The sequence below is a fragment of the Zalophus californianus genome, chromosome 8 (assembly GCF_009762305.2).
Source record: "Zalophus californianus isolate mZalCal1 chromosome 8, mZalCal1.pri.v2, whole genome shotgun sequence".
NCBI lineage: Eukaryota > Metazoa > Chordata > Mammalia > Carnivora > Otariidae > Zalophus > Zalophus californianus.
In genome coordinates this window covers 119,578,687-119,587,908 of record NC_045602.1, presented here as the reverse complement: position 1 = coordinate 119,587,908, position 9,222 = coordinate 119,578,687, and the positions used below count along the sequence as shown (strand labels likewise).

At 49.6% G+C, this 9,222-nt stretch overlaps 1 long non-coding RNA gene across 2 annotated transcripts in view; it reads right to left on the bottom strand.

Moving 5' to 3' along the window:
* Positions 1-2,453: 2,453 nt before the first annotated feature.
* LOC113937656 overlaps positions 2,454-9,222 on the bottom strand; it is a 28,388-nt gene continuing 21,619 nt past the window's right edge. For both annotated transcript variants that reach the window (XR_003524671.2, XR_003524670.2), the window contains one exon: positions 2,454-3,568. This is a non-coding gene — a long non-coding RNA (uncharacterized LOC113937656). The remainder of the gene's footprint in view (positions 3,569-9,222) is intronic.

Here is a 9,222-nt window from a genome sequence, read left to right as displayed (position 1 = left end):
ACTGTGTTGGTGCAAAGGGCTCAGCGAGCCACCTGAGATGGACAGTGAGGACCCAAAGGCACGGCGGGGAGTCAACTAAGGAAAACAACAGAACCTCTCTGCACACGACAAGCAAGATAATGTTCCTTACTCCTGGGAGGCCAGGGCAGGAGAGAGTCAAAGGGGAAACAGTCGGAAGGGAAGAGAGGGAAAGCTGGAAAAAATGGCACCTGTGACATCTGGTGAAGCTCTGACGACGAAGTGGCTGGAAGTTATTTAAGAAGAGGATGTTTTCCCGTCATTAGCCCCTCGTCCCCAAAATACAGCTTTACTTCAGTTCTGTTACACTTGGCACACTCATGGATGCTTGGAAGAAGTGGCGTCAGTCATGGGCCTCGAGGAAGGGACTATTTCCCAGTTGGATCTGCAAGTGTTAGTCAAAGACCTCAGCCCTGCAGGCAGTAGGTGTCCTTGAGAATAGAAGACCCGGAGGCAGAGGCAGAGAACTTGGGAGGGTTTGGGGTAAACTTTAGACATAAGATAGGGGCTCCAACCAATCTTCATTAGAATTCAAAGGACCACGAGGTACCAGTTAGCATCCAGGGTCCACAGATAGTGTCCTCCAGAGTGTGGTCCTAACCATCTATACAAGGTCCAATGGGATCACCAAGCAAGGAGCAGATGACTGTCCATGTGGGCCTTGGCAGATGGATAAAAGTTTTCAGTCCGTAAGGCCATTCATTCCAAGAGGAGGAAATGGAGTGTTCAAAAACACAGTCATAAACAGGTGGCGTGTTTGAGAATGCTGGCTGGTGTGGAGGACCTGGGAGGTGGCGAGAATGCGCAGGAAGATGGATAGTTGAATATGGGGTGGTAAAGGGTGGGCCAGGACACATCAGCATAAGCCTCACCAAGGAGTCAGGACTCTGTCCGAAAACAAGTGGGGGATCCTTAAAGGATTTTCATGAGTAATGTGCCATGGCCAGATCTGTGTTATAAGAAGCTCAGAAGAGAAGAGACTAGGGGTGCAGAGAAACCAGGGAAGAGAGAGATGAAGCCTGATCTAGTGTTGCAGCGTCCTAGAAATGAGTAACAACAAAAACAAAATTAAGCAAAGGACCTGAACAGTCAATGCACAAAACAGAGAGTACAAGTGGCTAATAAGCATCTGCAAACATTCTCGATTAATCAGTCATCACAGAACTGTGAATGAAACAACTACTTGTATCTAGTAATAGGATAAAAACCACATTGGAGGCACAAGCCCAACCCCATGCTAGCATTTGCTCTGGGAAAAACGGGAAGGGAAGCATAGCAGGGAGCGAGCATCAGGAGGCTTCAAACATGTCCGTGGTGTTTTATTACTTGAAGAAATCTGAAGCAAAAACGGAAAACATTAAGATCTGATAAAGTTGGCCAAGTGCTAGGTTCACAAGCAGTCCTCTTACTCATCTCCATTCTTTCCGAATGTAATACTCCATAATAAAATATTTCTAAAACAAGTAAATATTCCTTTTTCAGTCCATGCCAAAGGTTAACATAAATAATTCCTAGTGATGTGGGAGATGTGGGGAAATGGCAATTTTCATGTGCTGCTGGTGAAACAGAAATTAGTGTATTTCCAAAAGAAAATTTAGCAATACCTACCAAAATTGTTGAATGTTTCCGAGCCTTTTGATGTGTCAGTCCCACCCCTGGGAATTTCTCCCAAGGAAGCTATCAAGTATGTGCCCCAGCACTGAGTTTTATAAGAAAAGTTAGAAATAATATAAATGTATATCAGTACTCTGTAGCCATAGGAAGATGTTGTAGAGAGATATTGAATGATACGGAGAGACATACATTATATTTTAACCAAAAAAGCTTGACGCATCAGTATGAACATACACTTTCCTCTCTGGAAAAACAAGTGTGTGCACATAGACAACACACTGAGGATACACAATGAAATGTCATGAGTGGCCCTTTCTGGGTACGGTAATAATGAATGATACTTATTTCCTTCCTTCTATCTGTTTTTTCTTGCATATCCCTTATATAATTTAAATGAATAGTAACTATGTAACATAAAATAGTGTATTTCTTTATCAAAAAATTTAAAAATCATATCCCTGTGCTAAAATAAACCCAAATGAAAAAACATCCTACAAAACTTGTCTGAATGTTTCCCAAAAATATCAATTTCAGGGAAGACAGAAAAGTGTGAGGAAATCACACTAAAGGAGAGAAAAGACACTTGACAAAGAAATGCAACACAGGACCCTGGGTCAGATCTTGGATCTGAAAAAAAGTCCGCTATTGCTATAAAAGACATTACTAAGGCAACAGATGAAATTTAAATACAAATTAGACAATATTGTATCAATGTGTTTACCCGAGATGTGGGGTCCAAGAGAAAGAGTACTTAGGAACAAGAGTTCTTTTTTTTTTTTTAAAGATTTTATTTATTTATTTATTTGACAGAGAGAGACACAGCGAGAGAGGGAACACAAGCAGGGGAAGTGGCAGAGGAACAAGAGTCCTGTGCCTGCAACTTACATTCCAACCGATCAACAACAGTCAACAATAAAAAAACAGTAACAAATGTATATGTTTGGAAAGAGAAATAAAGCAACACTGGCAAAATATTGATATTTGGTGAATGGAGGTAAAGGGCATATACAGTGGTCTATTTTACTATTTTTGGCATTTTTCTGTAAGTTTGAAATTTAAATAAAATTTCGTAAGAATTCTTTCCAATAAATAAAATAAAAATCCAATTTTAAAAATACAACGAAATAAAGGAAATGAAGGACGTGCTAGAGCTAGCTCATACCAGCTTGTAAGAGTTCACTGCAAAAGTTTCAGGAATTTTTCAAACCAGTGGACAAGTTGGTAGCTTCAAACTGGCCACGTTGGGAGTATTTACACCACAAAAATTGGCAAATGTTACAGAGTAAGGCTTTTGTTTATTTTTCTTCCCCCCAGAGAGCCAGTTGTAAAGCATTTCCCAAAATACCACTGGATGGCCCCATTCTCCCCGGGAGCTGGTGGAGACACGGTTGTTCTTCCAGGTTCCCTGGGCCTGGTGCAGGGCTATGCCCATCCACCGTGTGGAATTTCTTTCTTCTAAGTAGCTATCAGATTTCACATCGCTTGCAAGCTGCTTGGCTTAAGAAGGCCTCTGCTTCCCCAGTGTCTGGAGGAGGTCAAATCTCTGCATCAGAGATGATGGCAGGTGTGGTAGAACCTCTGCTCTTTATTTCCCACCAAGATTTCTGCTCCCCTGTGAATCGTCAAGGAAGACACGGTGGGATGAGGTCCCTCCGCTGAACGATGTCTACACGGAGAGGAAGCAGTGCGGCCGTGCTGGTAGGAGGCTCCAAGGTCCCTGCAGAGTGGTTGCTGACCCAGCCACTTCATTCACGGCTCCAAGCTCCAAGCACTGTGTCCCCAGGGCTCATACATCCAGATTCTTGGAGTTTGAAAGATAATTGACAAGTTATTGCCTTTGCTTGTGGTTGGCTGGCAATAGGTGGGTTTCTTAGGTTGGGTCCCCCAGAAGCAAACCTTGAGACTTGAGAGGAGGATTCAGGGCCAAGTAGTTCACCTAGGCAGAGATCCCAGGAGCCACCAGTTAGGGGAGTGCAGAAGTGAGGCAGGGAGGGGAAGAGAGGAAGAAAACCAACAGAGTGTGTTGCTGAGCCCTGTGTTGCTATGGACAACGGAGGTGCAACCCCTCTGTTCCTCCCAAGAACACTAGGAGACAGCGGGGAACCGATCTTGCCATCATTTTACCCAAGGGGCAAGAAGCTGGTTGTTTATCTTCCAGCCCCCCATGTAACAGGGGAAATAATGACCCCCAAAGGGATCAGATCCCAATACCTGGAACCTGCAAATGTTACCTTATAGAGCCGAAAAAAAGGATTTTGCAGATATGATTAAGCTAAGGCTTTTGAGAGAAGGAGGTGATCCTGGATTATCGGGGGGGGGGGGGGGCGGGCAGGACGGGAAGGGAATGGCCTTAAATATAATCAGCCTGGGAAGAGAGGAGATTTTACACAAACAGAAGAGAAGGCAACAAGTCCATGGAGGCAGAGAGGTGAGCGGCCCGGAGCCAGAGCCAGGGAGGCAGCAGCCAGAGCTGGAAGAAGCAAGGAATGGACCCTCCCCTTAGAGCCTCTGGAGGGACCGTGGTCCTCTGACACCCTGACTTCAGCCCAGTGACCTTGATATTGGACTTCTGGCCTCCAAAACCGTGAGAGACTTCCTGTTGTTTGAAGCCACCAAGTTTGTGGAAATTTGTCGCGGCAGCCCGTCAGGCACTAGCAGAGGGCACCTCCCAGGGGGCATGAATTGTCGGCCCTCCTGGCCTCCCTGCAAACAGCAGAGACAACGGCCCCCGCGGAGGCGTGATGTTTGCAGCTGGAGGCCAGTGAGCAGCTCCTGGAACGAGGAATGCCGAGGGGACGCGGGCAGGTCACAGACTCCGTGGGTCTCGGACTGGTGGGCTGGGCTGTCTCCCTGCAATAACCCTGCAGTTGAACGGGGCAGCGTCTCTGGGGGGCCGCAAGGGTCAGCCCTGCCTTTCTCTGCAAGGGAACAGCCTAAAATGCCCGGCGTGGGCAGCTGAAACCACAGAGAAACCACAGGGGTTGGAAAGCTCAGGGGACAAAAAAACAGGAGAGAAATGCCTACCGCTTAGAACAGGGGGGTGGGGAAGAGCCTGCACCCACAAAACATAGCCTCCCCAGGTGCCCGACCTGCCCCTGGACGCCGCCAGCCACACCTTCAGGCTGAGGTTTTGGAAGAGGAGAGTGTCACCTGCTGCCGCCCCGACACCTCCGCTGTTAAGAAGTGAAAACATTCCACAGTCAAACAAGTGTGGGTAAAGCACAATCAGGAAAGGTTAAACCAATTCACTCCTCGAGAGACGAATGTTACGCAATTTCCGCTGCCCCCCCCCCAAAATAAATTATTTCTTTTTTACTGTAGACTTTCTTTTCACTCAAAGCATCTCATGGGATTTGCTTCCTGAAACACGCTTGGGGAGACGTTGCCAAGTTAGCTGATCAGAGAGGGGGCAGGAGGGCCCGGGGGCGGAGGCACAGTTGCTGGCCAGGTTCGCGTGCTCACGGCAGGCTGTGATGCTGGCCTGGGCACCTTACAGTGTTTTCTACCCTACCTTCCCCGCGCCAGGAGGAAGGTGTTTCACAGATGAGCAAACTGAGGCTCTGAGAAATAGTCGGACATGCAGAGGGGACAGGGCAGGGGTCCCAGGACAGAGTGGGATGGGCAGCAGCTACCCCTGGCTGGATGGGGGTCCCTGATGATGATCCAGGGAGTAAGAAGGTGAACTCACTGGGGTGATTCATAACCTAAAACTTAAGGCTTACACAAGCTGACTCGCACTCGGTGCCCCAGCTGAGCACTGAGACAGGACAGAGCGTCAGCCGGGTCTGCTCCCTTCACCTCTGCGTGGGCCAGTCTGCCTGCCTGAGAGTTACCTGGTTCCCTTGGACCAAGTCGCCTTAGGCCAGAGGGACCATAAGTGTGAGAGAATGTCCGGCATTGAGGGTCTGTCCCTGCCACGGCCGCAATGTTCTCTGCTCTGTCATCAAAGAGGATGAAGTGAGCTGATAAACAGCAGGAACAGCAGGTTGAGATGGATGGTTGCTGCACCTGCATTCTGGCCCCTCAGATTCCTGGCCGTTCTGACGAATCCAGCCCACTGCCCCGGGGACCCCCGCCTCTGGCCAGCCCCACCAGGGCATGCGGACGCCTTTGCTGCCCGCAAACCTGCCTGCCCCCCAACCAGGTCACCCTGCCACAGCATGTTCTATATCAAACAACTGATCTTGTTTAAGATGCACTGACCCAGTGAGAGGCCTTTAAAACGCAGCCAGTGAAGGCCAGAACTCTCCATGCCCGCTCCAGACAGGACGTGCTTGCCGGTTTGGGCGGAGGTTGCCTTGCAATAAGCAAGCCGTAGAGTTAGCGGATGTCGAAGAACTGGGTAACGGCCAAGCCCCAAGGTCGGTAGGAAGGGGATGACTGTCCTCCGATGAGAGCCACAGACAAGGGGACACGGCACCCCCCGGTGTGTCCCTTCTCTCACTGTGGTCCCTGGACCGGCAGCCCGGGCATCCCCTGGGAACTGGTTGCAGATGATGAATCTCAGCCCCAGCTTCGACCTACAGAATCAGACTCTGCACTTTAACAAGATGTCCAGGTAATTTGTACCCACGTTCAAGTTTGGGAAGCAGCTTCCTTGAACATCTGAGCTTTCTCTTTCACGGGAACTGGGAGCCAGAAGGGAGGCAGGAGGGGAAAGGATTATCTCTCCCACATTATATGCATGGACTCTCTGAGCTGACTGATGAGGCTTCACGTGCTTCCTCCCGGCTGGTAAGTGAGCACAACGGCTGGGACCCCCATGCGGTCACTTTGCCACCCTCTCTGCCATCACTTGGCTCAGTGGTCCCTGGCCTAACATGGTCTGGGTGAGAAATGGGCTCCTTCTAATCACCAGCCCATGCTCTGTGCCAGGTCCGCTTGGCTTGTGGGCTTCTCGGGCCCCTAGCCTCCGTCTGCCAAGAGCGTGGGGGCAATCCCTCCACCCCAAACTTCTGTGTCTTTGTAAAATGTTTAGCGAAAAACTGCCGACTATGTAAATCAGAGATCATTAGAGGTTGGGTTTTTCCTTAAAGAATGGATTCAGCAAAAGGCTGTTTTCTCCCCGGCTCTGGGTCTCTATTTAGGGGATTGGAGCTCTGTTTATTTATTTATTTATTTATTCATTAGCTGGGCCCACAGTCAAGGAGAAGGGAGCAGGGCTATTAATCTTTCCTGTCATCCATTCACAGATGTGGAGTTCACACCACAGCAAATGTGAAGTCAGCAGTACACAACCACAAGGTGGAAATTTCAAGAGAAACAAGCTTGGAGGAATAAAAAATAAATAAATAAATAAAAATAAAAAGGGAATGGGGGCAGGGTGGAGGAGAGCGGGATGTGGAGACGGAACACATTTAAAATACAGTGTCTGTGCCTCCCTGGGAGCTTGCGTGTGCTTGAGAGTAATCTTGTTCCCAGCATGGAGGTGCCATTGATATGTTAATAATAATTTTCTGTTCTCTTCATCCTAAAGAAATGAAGTTTGCAAACTGATTCTGATGAAGTAGATCTGATTCCGTGTGCGTGTGTGTGTGTGGTGGAAGTAGAGACTAAGACACACATACACTCACACACATTCCCCTTTCTGCCTATTTATGGCACCTACTTAGTGGATTCTGGAACTCTCCACGGAAAGGCAGGTAGTCAAAGGCCGTGGCAAGGTCTGAGAAGGCTCTGGGAGCCCCATCTGGGAATGATGTGACTACCAGCTCTTGGGGGCAGGAAGACAGCGTGGAAAGGGCCATTGAGTTTTGATGGACAGAAAACGTGACAAGTCACAGAGGCTCTTGTGGGGGTTCTAACTTAGGAAGCCCGGGCTGTCCAGTGTCCTTGAACGAGGTCTGGGCAGTGTGGGGCTGGACCAGAGGAATCTGCCCCCAAGCTTCTTAGAACTGGCGTCTTTCTAAAGCCTGGCAAATCTGCAGGGGTCCTGACACGTTGGTCCATCCCTGCACAGAGATGGACTGGCCACTCCCCTTCCTTGGTTTCTGTCTTGTTGTGCTCCTGTTTGGGGGCTGAGGCCCTGATACTTTAGTTCTTTGCTTGTCAGCTCTTTCCCCCCCTGTGCCTTCTGCAGATGGGTGACCAGAGCCCTGGAGTACACTTCTTTTGTAGAAAGTTCCGGAGACCCTGGTGCTGTACCCATTGCTCAGGCCAGATGCACTGTTCATTAATCCCAGCCTGGCCCAAACCTGACTTCACCTTTTACCCCGAGCTGCTGCCATTCCCCTGGGATTCCCTCCCCCCTCCCCCAGCCCCCGGTCCGAGGTGCTGAGTCCCCAGCCACATGGCCACATGTAGGGATGGCCCCATCTCAGCGGGGAAAGGCGTGAGTTGGGCATGGAGCATGCCCAGTACCACCCCGAACCGCAGTGGAGAGGTAGCTGAAGTCAGTGACTTCTCTCCTCAGAATGTGAGCTCCTTAGGGCACAGAGACCATGTTTATTCATCCCTGCTCCTTGACACTTAGTGGATTCTCGGTGAACATTTGTTGAATTGTGTTAAATTCTGGGTCAAAAGCAGGGTTGATGGAAAGGTTGGCTGCCTGCGGGAAGTGAGTAGGTTTGTGCTGAAATTATTGCACAAACCAACCCTTCTCCTCCGGATTCAGGAAGGGTTGGGAAGTATGTCAGCTGCTCGACAGAGGGTATATTGAGCAGGATTCTGAGGCTGTATCTGGACTGGGTGGGAAAGTCTGGAGATCCCCTAGCAAGTCTGTCCCAGGCACAAGCTGGCAAGTGATGGTGCTTGTGGTTCCCACTCAAGCCCTGGAGAGTGGCTGCTCCGAGTCACAGGGTTTTTTCCCCAGTGTGGATTTGCAGATCTCATTGGCCTGAAGATGAAGGGCACTCTTTGATGGAAGGGAGGAAGAAGGAGGGTCAGACCTGCAGGTAAGCCCACAGCTCAGGGACCCTGTCCCCGGCGGCCCCCCGTGGGAGGCTGAGTGTGGGCACAGGACACTCTGGAGCTGGAATAAGTCTCGATAGGCTGCCACAGGAATCACCAGCTACTCTTGTTCTTTTGGGAGCCGAGAGGCAAGGCCGGGGTGCAACCCCAACCTCTAACCAGAACCCACTCCCGGCACCCACAGGATGTAGCAAACACACTCAAATCATCCTTCCATCCACTCTGCCTCCATGAAAGTCAGTTCCTTTACTGTCACATCCATTCCCATCTGTAAACTGGAAACAATAAAATCCAAGCCTAAAGGGAATAGCAAAATGCACTCATATCATTAGCACAAGTCAGAACACACCCCACTGCTGATAAGCGCCAACTTCCTCTATGGCCATCAGACACCCGCCCCCCCCCCCCCACGCCGTGCTGCCAGCACTATTTGTGGCCTCTCTTAGCCCCCACTTCACCCTCACTTCCAGCTACACCAAAACCCAAACCCCACCTTTGCTCTTATCTCTGGCCTTCGTTCATGCTTTTTTTTGGCCTGCGATCTCCCGTCTGTAGGTCTCAGATTAGACATTGCTTCCTCCAGGAAGCCTTCCCTGACCCCACCCCACCCCCAAAGCCATGTACTTACTTCCGTCACAGGATTACTATGCTGTATTGTCATTGCTTATTTATTTGTTTTTT